General features: G+C 38.9%; 1 long non-coding RNA gene across 1 annotated transcript; it reads left to right on the top strand.

Moving 5' to 3' along the window:
* Window positions 1–258: 258 nt before the first annotated feature.
* Window positions 259–6,447, top strand: LOC109771475 (uncharacterized). Its single transcript, XR_002234838.3, has 4 exons — window positions 259–505; window positions 640–981; window positions 2,974–3,055; window positions 5,902–6,447. It is a non-coding gene; the product is annotated as an uncharacterized lncRNA (long non-coding RNA).
* Window positions 6,448–9,297: the final 2,850 nt, after the last annotated feature.

The following is a 9,297-nucleotide window of genomic DNA, read 5'->3' as shown; positions in this document are numbered from 1 at the left end:
TGTCGACATCACTTATTCGAACACTTGTCACAACATTATCGTACATGTCCATGATAAGGGTAATGTACTTTGCTGGGACTTTGTGTTTCTCCAAGGCCCGCCACATGACCATGCTTTCATTTATTTCATCTTCATAAGAGTGGCTGAATTTTTACGTTGGCTCACCAAGTCTATCACAACCCTCCTCCTTCACCCGGGCTTGGGACCGGCTAGACCTTGTTCCTAGAGTGGACCAAAATTTAGCGTGCGCTTTGACTGCTATTTTTGGTCGTTTTTTTAGCTCTGCCTCAACTTTGTAAATGGTCACCAAGATGTTTTCCCTATGGGGCTCTAGCGCAGCTCTTATCCCCTTCTTTTCTGATGAGGCAGCACCAGCGCATGCGCCCGTCGCTGGCTGCTCGTAGCGGCGTACCGCCGTCAACCATAGCTTAAGCGGAGGGAAGATGTACGTCGCGGCGTCTCTCCCGACCTCTATTGCCCAATGGATTTGGGGGAGCCTGCACAGGTAAAATCCCTAATTTTTTCTGCATCTTACCTGAGTTAAATTTCTTCCAAGACTAGAAATTGTTGGGTAAAATCTCCATGCCACTTCCACGCTCATGATTTAGTAAAGAAGATATTTAAATCTCCATGCTGCAGGCACTTTTTCATGGAGCTGATACAATAGAGATTGAGATTTAAGGACTATTCATTAGACTTCGTATCAATGGACTGTTCCTCTTCCACACAATGATATTCTTCGGCATGAGCAAATCGCTTCCGATTAGCTTCCGGCTACCTGCTGGGATAAGATTCTCGCTGGATCTGTTGAATATCTTGCGCCAAGGAAGGCAGGCGGTGGCGCGGCCGCACTGAGACGCCGGCACAGGCGAGCTGCCGCGAAGTGAACCAAGTAGCCGTCTGGCCTAAGTGGAGCAACGCGGCGCAACAAATACTAAGGAGCGGAAGCTGGGTGCATTAGTGTCGTACGTAGCAGCGCAGGTTTGGCCTTGAACTATGTTGCCTAGTCTAGGACCAGTTCAGCTAGCTATGCGTCTACCACAAATACATTTTTGTGTGAAAAATTTTTGGTTGGGTTAGTGAGAAAATAAATTAAGCTTTTGGTCTGCAGTCACCATCATACGCTTGTTCGTGACATAATAATATACACCCTAGAGAAAAGCTCAATTCGTCTTTCGACCGTTTTAAATTTCATTGTGGCTTCATATGGATCAATTCGCAGTCAAGCTATGATTTTGATTATTTTATTTTTCTATAGTATTCCAGATGGATTTCCAACTCAATCTTTTTAAAATTGCTGAGCATTTATTCTCATATATTCTAGGCCATGCTAGTACATTGTAGTTGTAGCAAATGTTGTAGCACATCAGAGCTTTGACCAACCACACAAATGCAATGCTAATCTTCTGAATGTTGCTTAACAGTTAAATTGATTAAAAATGAATGTACTGCTCATTCTCTCTTCTGAATAGTATACAATACTTGAATTGTTTAAAAACAAAATGTCATATTGTTCATACATATCGATCATATCATATATAAAAATGTTGAATATGTTGTATTCACAGAGTTCACTAAGTAAACAACATCTACTCCTTTCTTATGAGCATATACTCTGGCTTATTTCTGTGGATAAACTACTGTCCCAAAAAGTTACTGGCAAAGGTTCTTCGTCTCTTGGGTCTTGTTTGGCGTACTTGACCTTCCAGTTGACGACTTGTGTCCTCAAATTTTACATCAGTACCTTTGGTCTTGATGTTGTTAGACCTTTTAGACGAACTTCGTGTCATCCTTGTGCCTGCATTGACGATACTTTTATCCTTGGTGTTACGAACATCTGAGTCTTCATGTTCAACTTTTATCTTTTTGTTTTTTGCATGAACACTTCTGGTATTTTTGGGCCCTGCTTTTTCAGATTTACATTTTTCATTTTCTTCATCTTCCGGGTCTGATAATACAACCGATCTTCACCTCCTTTTCCCGCCATCGACACTTGTTGATGACTTTTTATGTTGATGCTCCTTCTGATGTACTGTACTCCCATTTCTTTTAACTTCTAGCTCCTCTTACACAGGGACCAACTAACATGCGTTTTTGTTAAGATCACATTTGCTAATTTGTACCTACAAAAATCACATTAACGGATGAATTTATGAAAAGAAAAGTTCGGACGGTGAAGTATTCAACCACCTTTCTAACTGGCTCATTCAGTTTTTTTTTGTTTCTTGTTTTAACATGTTGTCCACTTCATCATCCATCAAATCCTGTTGAGCACAATGGTTCAAGAACTGTAAATACTTGCTTCAATAGTTCAATATAAGAGAGTATAATAATTGGTGTTTAAATAGATTTGATAGTTTGATAGACCATTACCTCTTTAGCTTTATCCTCTAAGTGTCGCTTCTCAAGCTTCTCATCAGGCACGAATATTTCCTTTACTGCATAGTTCTGCATGCCTAGAGTGAGGTTCTTATTGTTGAGTTTGAATCCAAAGATAGGTCTTTCTCCACATAATTCTTGTATAATATTTGGGACTTCTTCAGACTTTCCATCTAAGGAATCCAACAGGAATGAGACTGACATATCGAGCATTCTTTCAACCTCTTCATCAAATAAAGTGCAACTTGTAGTGGCACTGTGATAATTTGAAGTCGAATGCGATGCCTAGAATCACATTTCATTAGTGTAACGCAAATGTAATAGTACATAATGATGGTCAAATAAAGAGAATATGCTTACCTAGGTGTTACACCTTCTGGATACGCATCACAATTCTTGCAATAATAAGTATGCGGTTCTTTCATAGAAATTTTGTTGCAAACATTGGATGACATGTACCACCATTGGATATTTTCTTGTAACCGATCAATTGTAGTATTGTTGTGAACACAAAGTACTTAAAGTTGATGAAGAAAATATAGCACTTTAAAGAATATGCAGTCACTCATACAAATATGTCAAATACATCTGTAGGTCTTGGAGGCTTCTACAATATCATATCTTAGAAGAGTTCTGATTCATTACCTCATCTGTTGGGTTGTCGTGCTTGATTCCAGTAAGTTCTTTTAAGGTTATCCTTCTGTAAAACATTTGATCTTCCAGTGTACCTTGAGTACTTTTATCTATCTCCATCATTTTTGGTAGAGTTTCTTCGGCGGAGTGGCTATAAGTAAAAGTTAGTAAATGAAGATATATTATGAACTTCTATATCACCAGTACCTACAAATTGTGCTTAATACCTGCCACGAAGTTCCCAAGTCTCGGGTATATCTAGATTGGTATATAATCTTGTGGCGCTAGTTGACTTTAGGCACAAACCTATTTAATAAGCAATAAATCTATTAGATTTACTAGCACATGGGCCAGTGCGTTGCAACGGGAAAAAAAGATTACTCCCTATGTCCCATAATATAAAAATGAGACTGAGTAGTATCACACACCCTTTTTCCCATTCCTTGCCCTACCTGATCCTTATCAACGATTTTTGTTGATATGTGGAAATAGAGAAAAGAGAACAAATATTACATAATCGGTTTTAGTGTTATGCTAATTTCCAATATTAGGTCAAGTGGTGTATATAATTATACTACCCTTTTTTTATATATGTAATTTTTTGTGTGAGTTGCATAATATTTTTTATGAAAATCGATGCTATTTCCCTCTAACTTGTTATTCAAAAAATTATATATCAAAAATAAAGTTTTGTTATCAAATTTAGCTGCCAGTTTCTTAGAAGATTATTGAAAATAACGAATTCTCATGAATAGATTGAACCTCCGTAAGAAGATAACGTAAGATCGGAGTTGTAACAAACCGAGACCAATTCTGTCGTCATTATAATGTTTATTTTATTTTATTTTTACATTTCATCATGATTGAATATTTCACACCAAATTAAAACTATGGACATTTTTGGAAAATCATTTGAGCTTTCCTTGTATTTTATTTAATTTCTTTTCCAATTTCCATTCCAACCTTCTCCAAAATCCTTTGCATTTTCAATTACAAGTTTGGCCCCCAAAACTTTTTCCAAAATTCTCCAATTTCGGTGAAACTTCTTTTGTGGACCTAAGTATAAATCATGCACACCACAAGAAAAGTTTCATATTTTTTTCATGCAACCTAGCTACCTATTTTTTTCATCATTGCCTCTTTTCCTAATTTCTGTAATGACGGGAGAGGGAAAGGACCAACCGGCCAGGCCGGCCCAATAAGTTTAACCTATCCCCCCGATCCCCAACAACTCCCTCGATCCTATCCTCCCAATCCCAGCGCCGCCAGACACGCTCACAAAGAGAGCGGGAGCCCGCGCGCTGCCGGTCTGCCCTGCCCTACCTCCTCCGGCCATCTCCGCCTCCGCTTCCTCCTCCCGGCGACGCCATCTCGGGCGGCCGCTGAAGCCCTTTTCCGTTCGCACCGAACTGCCTCCCTTTTCTTCAGCCATCTCCGTCCCTTGCCTTGCTCCGGGAGCCCCGTGCGCCGGACTACCGGTCATGTCTGACCCCTCCCTTCTCTCTTTCTCTTTACTCGTTCTGTGTTTCTTGATCCAAGAGGCTAGTTTTTGATATTACAGGCAATTTGCGTATGTATATAAATTGGTAGGATTTCATGAAAGCAATCGAGGTGGGATTATTGTGAGTACGTGTGAAAATCAGGTAAGGTACCTAAACGTGCGTGCACGCCGGAACGTGCGTGCAGGCCCATTGAGAGGATGTGGATGCGGACCAAAAAATTTAGTACCACCTCGCAATTGAACATACTGTCGATCAAAACTAATGGAAAAAAATATCTAATGCGGGACGAAACCAAGAATATCACCTTGGTTTATTAGTAGGTATAGATATAGATATAGATTATTTTGGTATAAAAAATGACGTGTAAACATATTGAACTTACCGTTGAATTTTTGCACCATTGTTGAGGTAACAATAATAATTGTTTCATTGCATATTACATTCTCACTTAAATGGTGAGCTAATGTTCCCCATAATGATACTCTGATTTTTATCACCCCTGAATAATTAATGGTAATAATAATATAAGTGGAGGAAAATAGTCTTTACCCTTCAGTGAAAAATCGAGGCATGGATATACACTTACTCCGACATTAGAATTTCAATCTCACGTATATCTGAAGGTGTTTTCTTCTTTGTTATCCTTAATTCTATTGGCTTAATCTTGGTAAGTAACCCAATGACATCTGCAAATTTGAAGATTGAAGACTTAAAAATTAGGAAGTTATTAATTTGGAGTCTATTAATACAACTACCAACAAATGACTTCAAATTTAAATTTACCACTTGGAAGTAAGAATATGACTATCAACATACCTGAGCATTGTTGGTCTTTTTCTAGCCGTTCTTTTAGGGTATCTTTGCCAGCAAACTTGAAGTAGTAATCTGGAAAATTATCCGATGAACCTTTCATCTCCTTTAATTTTGTATTGTATAAAAAGATAATTTTAATTTCATTGTTGACTGGCTGATATTTTGTCGAATCTACAACTTAAAAATTGCTAAAAGCATGTATAAAACCCTCGTTGATCTTTGCTCTGTAGTGTCAATTAGATTCTTCCAGATAGCAGCATGAACTGTATGGCCCTTCAGAATTTAATGAAGAAAAATCTTAGTAGTAGTTTTAACAGTAAAACAATCCCATTGTTGATTATGTGAAGAAAATACCTGCTCATCCATCAAGATCATATTGATGCTTATAAGTTCATCAGTCAAAGGGTTGGTCGAGTCCCACATTCTCATTACTTTGGCTTTAATATTCCATGTCTGTCCTCTTGCGGTTAACTCACTCAACTTCATGTACGTCATAGAGATATTGCCTTCAAAACAATTTTAAAAAGAGTGGTTCATATGATATTGCACTAATATTTACCCAAAATTATTGCAGGATGGAAAGATCTAAACAGACCTCGAGATTTCAGCTATATATTACCGTTGATGATTTTCTGGCGTTTCTTCTTCCATCGTTCGATGTGCCGGTCGTCCTGCCGTATGTCGCCCCTTCGATTCGTGTGGAGTCTACTTGTTGTTGCAGTTGATGTTTATTGCAGGATGGAAAGATCTAAACAGACCTTGAGATTTCAGCTATATATTACTATTGATGATTTTCTGGCGTTTCTTCTTCCCTTGTTCGATGTGCTGGGCGTCCTGCAGTATGTCACCCCTTCGATTCGTGTGGAGTCTACTTGTTGTTGAAGTTGATGTTCTTGGCGTGTGTCAATATGGCGTTGTGTGGATCTCCTTCAATCTTCATACTGGCGTGTGTGGATCTGCCTTCAATCTCATACGCGTGGTGTTGGGTGTTATGGCATTTGTTAATTCCGTGGGCGTTTTGGGGTGTGTGCCCCAACCTTTATATTAGTCCAAAGGTTATTGAGTTTGAGTTGGGTACGGATGAGTGTATGCTGGAAACTATTCCGTGTGCAATAGTATACGTCCACCTTGTTGCCTAATACCAATCTGTTTCAGTTTCCTTCACGTGCAATAGTATACTTCACGTGCAATAGTATAGATCTAATCCGTGTGCAATAGTATACGCTCGTGTCCTTGCCTAATATCAATTTAGATCTTCACCGATGATACATCTTAATTTCTAAAGTGTCAAATCACCATCGTTCGTTTTCTATTGTTTTAAGCATATAATAAAAGATAGATGTTTTACTTTTCGCTGCTATACTCTTAGAATTACATGAGTAGGTTGATTTCTTGACTTGTACCTAGTTGCTAAAATTTGCCAACACTTAAAATTAGGAAAAGTTAGATTTTGATTTGATCAAGTAGTCTAATCACCCCCTCCTCTAGACATACTTTCGATCCTATAAGTGGTATCAGAGCTTTGGTCTTTATTTGTCTTGATTTTCATAGCTTTGGTGGCCTTGTTTTCACAACCTAGGAGAGTATGGTGTCTAGCGAGGGAAATTACCACCGTAGAGGTCCTTACTTGATGGTACAAATTTTGCTAGTTGGAAGCATAAGATGAAAATGCATATTCTTGGTCATAACCCCGCCGTTTGGGCTATTGTGTGTATATTGGCTTGCAAGGTGAATACTTCGAGGATGGAAGAGAACTGGATCATGAAGCGTCCATGGAAGAATTGAACATGTTGCAATACAGTGCTCAAGCTTGCGATATTCTCTTCAACGGATTGTGCCCCGAAGAATTCAACAAAATCAGCCGCCTTGAGAATGCAAAGAAAAATTGGGATATTTTGGTTGATATGCATGAAGGTACCGAGTCTGTTAAGGAATCTAAATTGGATGTGCTTCAAAGTCAACTTGGCAAGTTCAAAATAAAGGATGGTGAAGGAGTCGCTGAGATGTATTTTAGGCTTGCTCTCATCACAAATGAGATTGCCGGCTTAGGAAGCGAAGAGATGACCGACAAATTCATCATAAAAAATATCCTAAGAACCTTGGATGGAAAATATGATACCCTGTGCACCTTGATCCAAATGATGCCAAACTACAAAGATCTCAAGCCAACGGAAGTCATTGGTAGAATTGTTGCTCATGAGATGTCACTTAAGGATAAGAAAGAGCTCCACAACAAGTCAAGTGGTGCTTACAAAGCTTCATGTGATGCTCCTATAACATCAAGTGAGAAGCAAGTCTTCAATGAAGAATTGAGCTTAATGGTGAAGAACTTCAACAAATTCTATAAGAATAGAAGCAAAGAGAGAAGTTCTAAGTCAAGGTCCTACAGTGATAAAAGATCTTCTAGTCGTGATCGCAATTGCTACAATTGTGGAAGACCCGGATACTACTCCAATGAGTGTACGGCTCCCTATAAGAGAAGAGAAGATTCACCTAAAAGGAGAAGTAAAAGAGATGAATCACCACCAAGAGAGAGAAGGAGTAGAGATGATCGTTATGAATGAAGACCCTCTCGTATATGCAAGGATTCGAAAAGAAAGGACAAGTCATCAAAGAGCTATACAAGACAAAGACATCAAGCTCACGTTGGTGAATGGGTATCCGGTTCCAAGAGAAGTTATCACTCCGACTCCGGATATACTCAAGATGGAAGGTGTTGCCGGTCTTGCACTTGTGTCATCCAACTACTATGACATATTTGACTCATCAAATGAAGGAATTGGAAGATTCTTCATGGCTAAAGGCCCTAAGGTATCACACCCCGAGTATGTTGATTTCAATAGTAATGAAGATGATTTGCTAGGTGATGATGATTTACTTGTTGAGAACACTAGTGATGAAAACTATGATGAATTTGCTATTAATCATGCTAATCAAGATGAAACGAATGACAATGATAAGAAGGAGATTGAGCGTCTAACTAAAGAACTAAACACTCTTAAGTTAGCTCATGAAACAACTCTAGAGGATCATCGAGAGCTTTTAAAGACTCATGAGAAGCTAGGCTTCGAGAAGCTAAATTTGGAACAAGAGCATGGGTTCGTAAAATCAATCAATGATGATCTTTGAAAGAAAAGTTCTTCTTACATTGCCAAGCGTTTACTCTTGTCTACTTATATGCCACAAGTAAAATCTAGCAACAAGGGCAAGAAAGATTCTTCTTCTAGTAGCAACAATAATCATGTTAAATCCAATATTGTTGCTTCTAGTAGTTCTCTTGATTCCACTAATGATTCTCTTAGCCAAGTTACACTTGAGCAAGAAAATAGCTTATTGAAGGGAATTATAGAGAAAGGTGTTTCCAAGAGCCTTGCCGGAAGTAAGAAATTTGAGGAAATTGTACGCAAGCAAGGAAGGCACCGGAAGAATCAAGGTGTTGGTTTTGAACGAAAGTTGAATGCCAATGGAGTTGAGTGGGAAGAAGATCAATACCCCAAGACGAAGTTTGTTCCTCAACAAGAGAAGTATGACCCCACTTATTTCAAAGGAACACAAGCTCAAGATGATTTTCCACCACAAGACCACAAGCTAAAAGGCAAGGACAAGCTGCAAGAAGACATTGATTCATTTGAAGAAGCTCCTAAGGCCTTGGTCAAGTGGGTTCCCAAGACTACATCAAGTTCTACTTCATCAAGTACGACTACAACTCCAAGGATTCCCATCAAGTTGATGTGGGTCCCAAAGAAGAAGAACTAGAGAGTTCTTGAGGCTGACTCCGCCAACATACTTCACTCATATTCATTTTGGCAAGGACAAGTGCAATCAACTTCCATATCTTGCACTAGTTCAAGGAGTCACAAACCCTCTTGTTGGTAAGACAAGGGACAAGGTAACCAAATGCTTTCATGGACATCATCATATTTGTATTTCACTCTATGTCTATGGATATCCTTGTGTGTTCCTTGTGGGA

The sequence above is a fragment of the Aegilops tauschii genome, chromosome 2, assembly GCF_002575655.3.
Source record: "Aegilops tauschii subsp. strangulata cultivar AL8/78 chromosome 2, Aet v6.0, whole genome shotgun sequence".
NCBI lineage: Eukaryota > Viridiplantae > Streptophyta > Magnoliopsida > Poales > Poaceae > Aegilops > Aegilops tauschii.
This window is presented reverse-complemented; position numbering and strand designations above follow the sequence as displayed.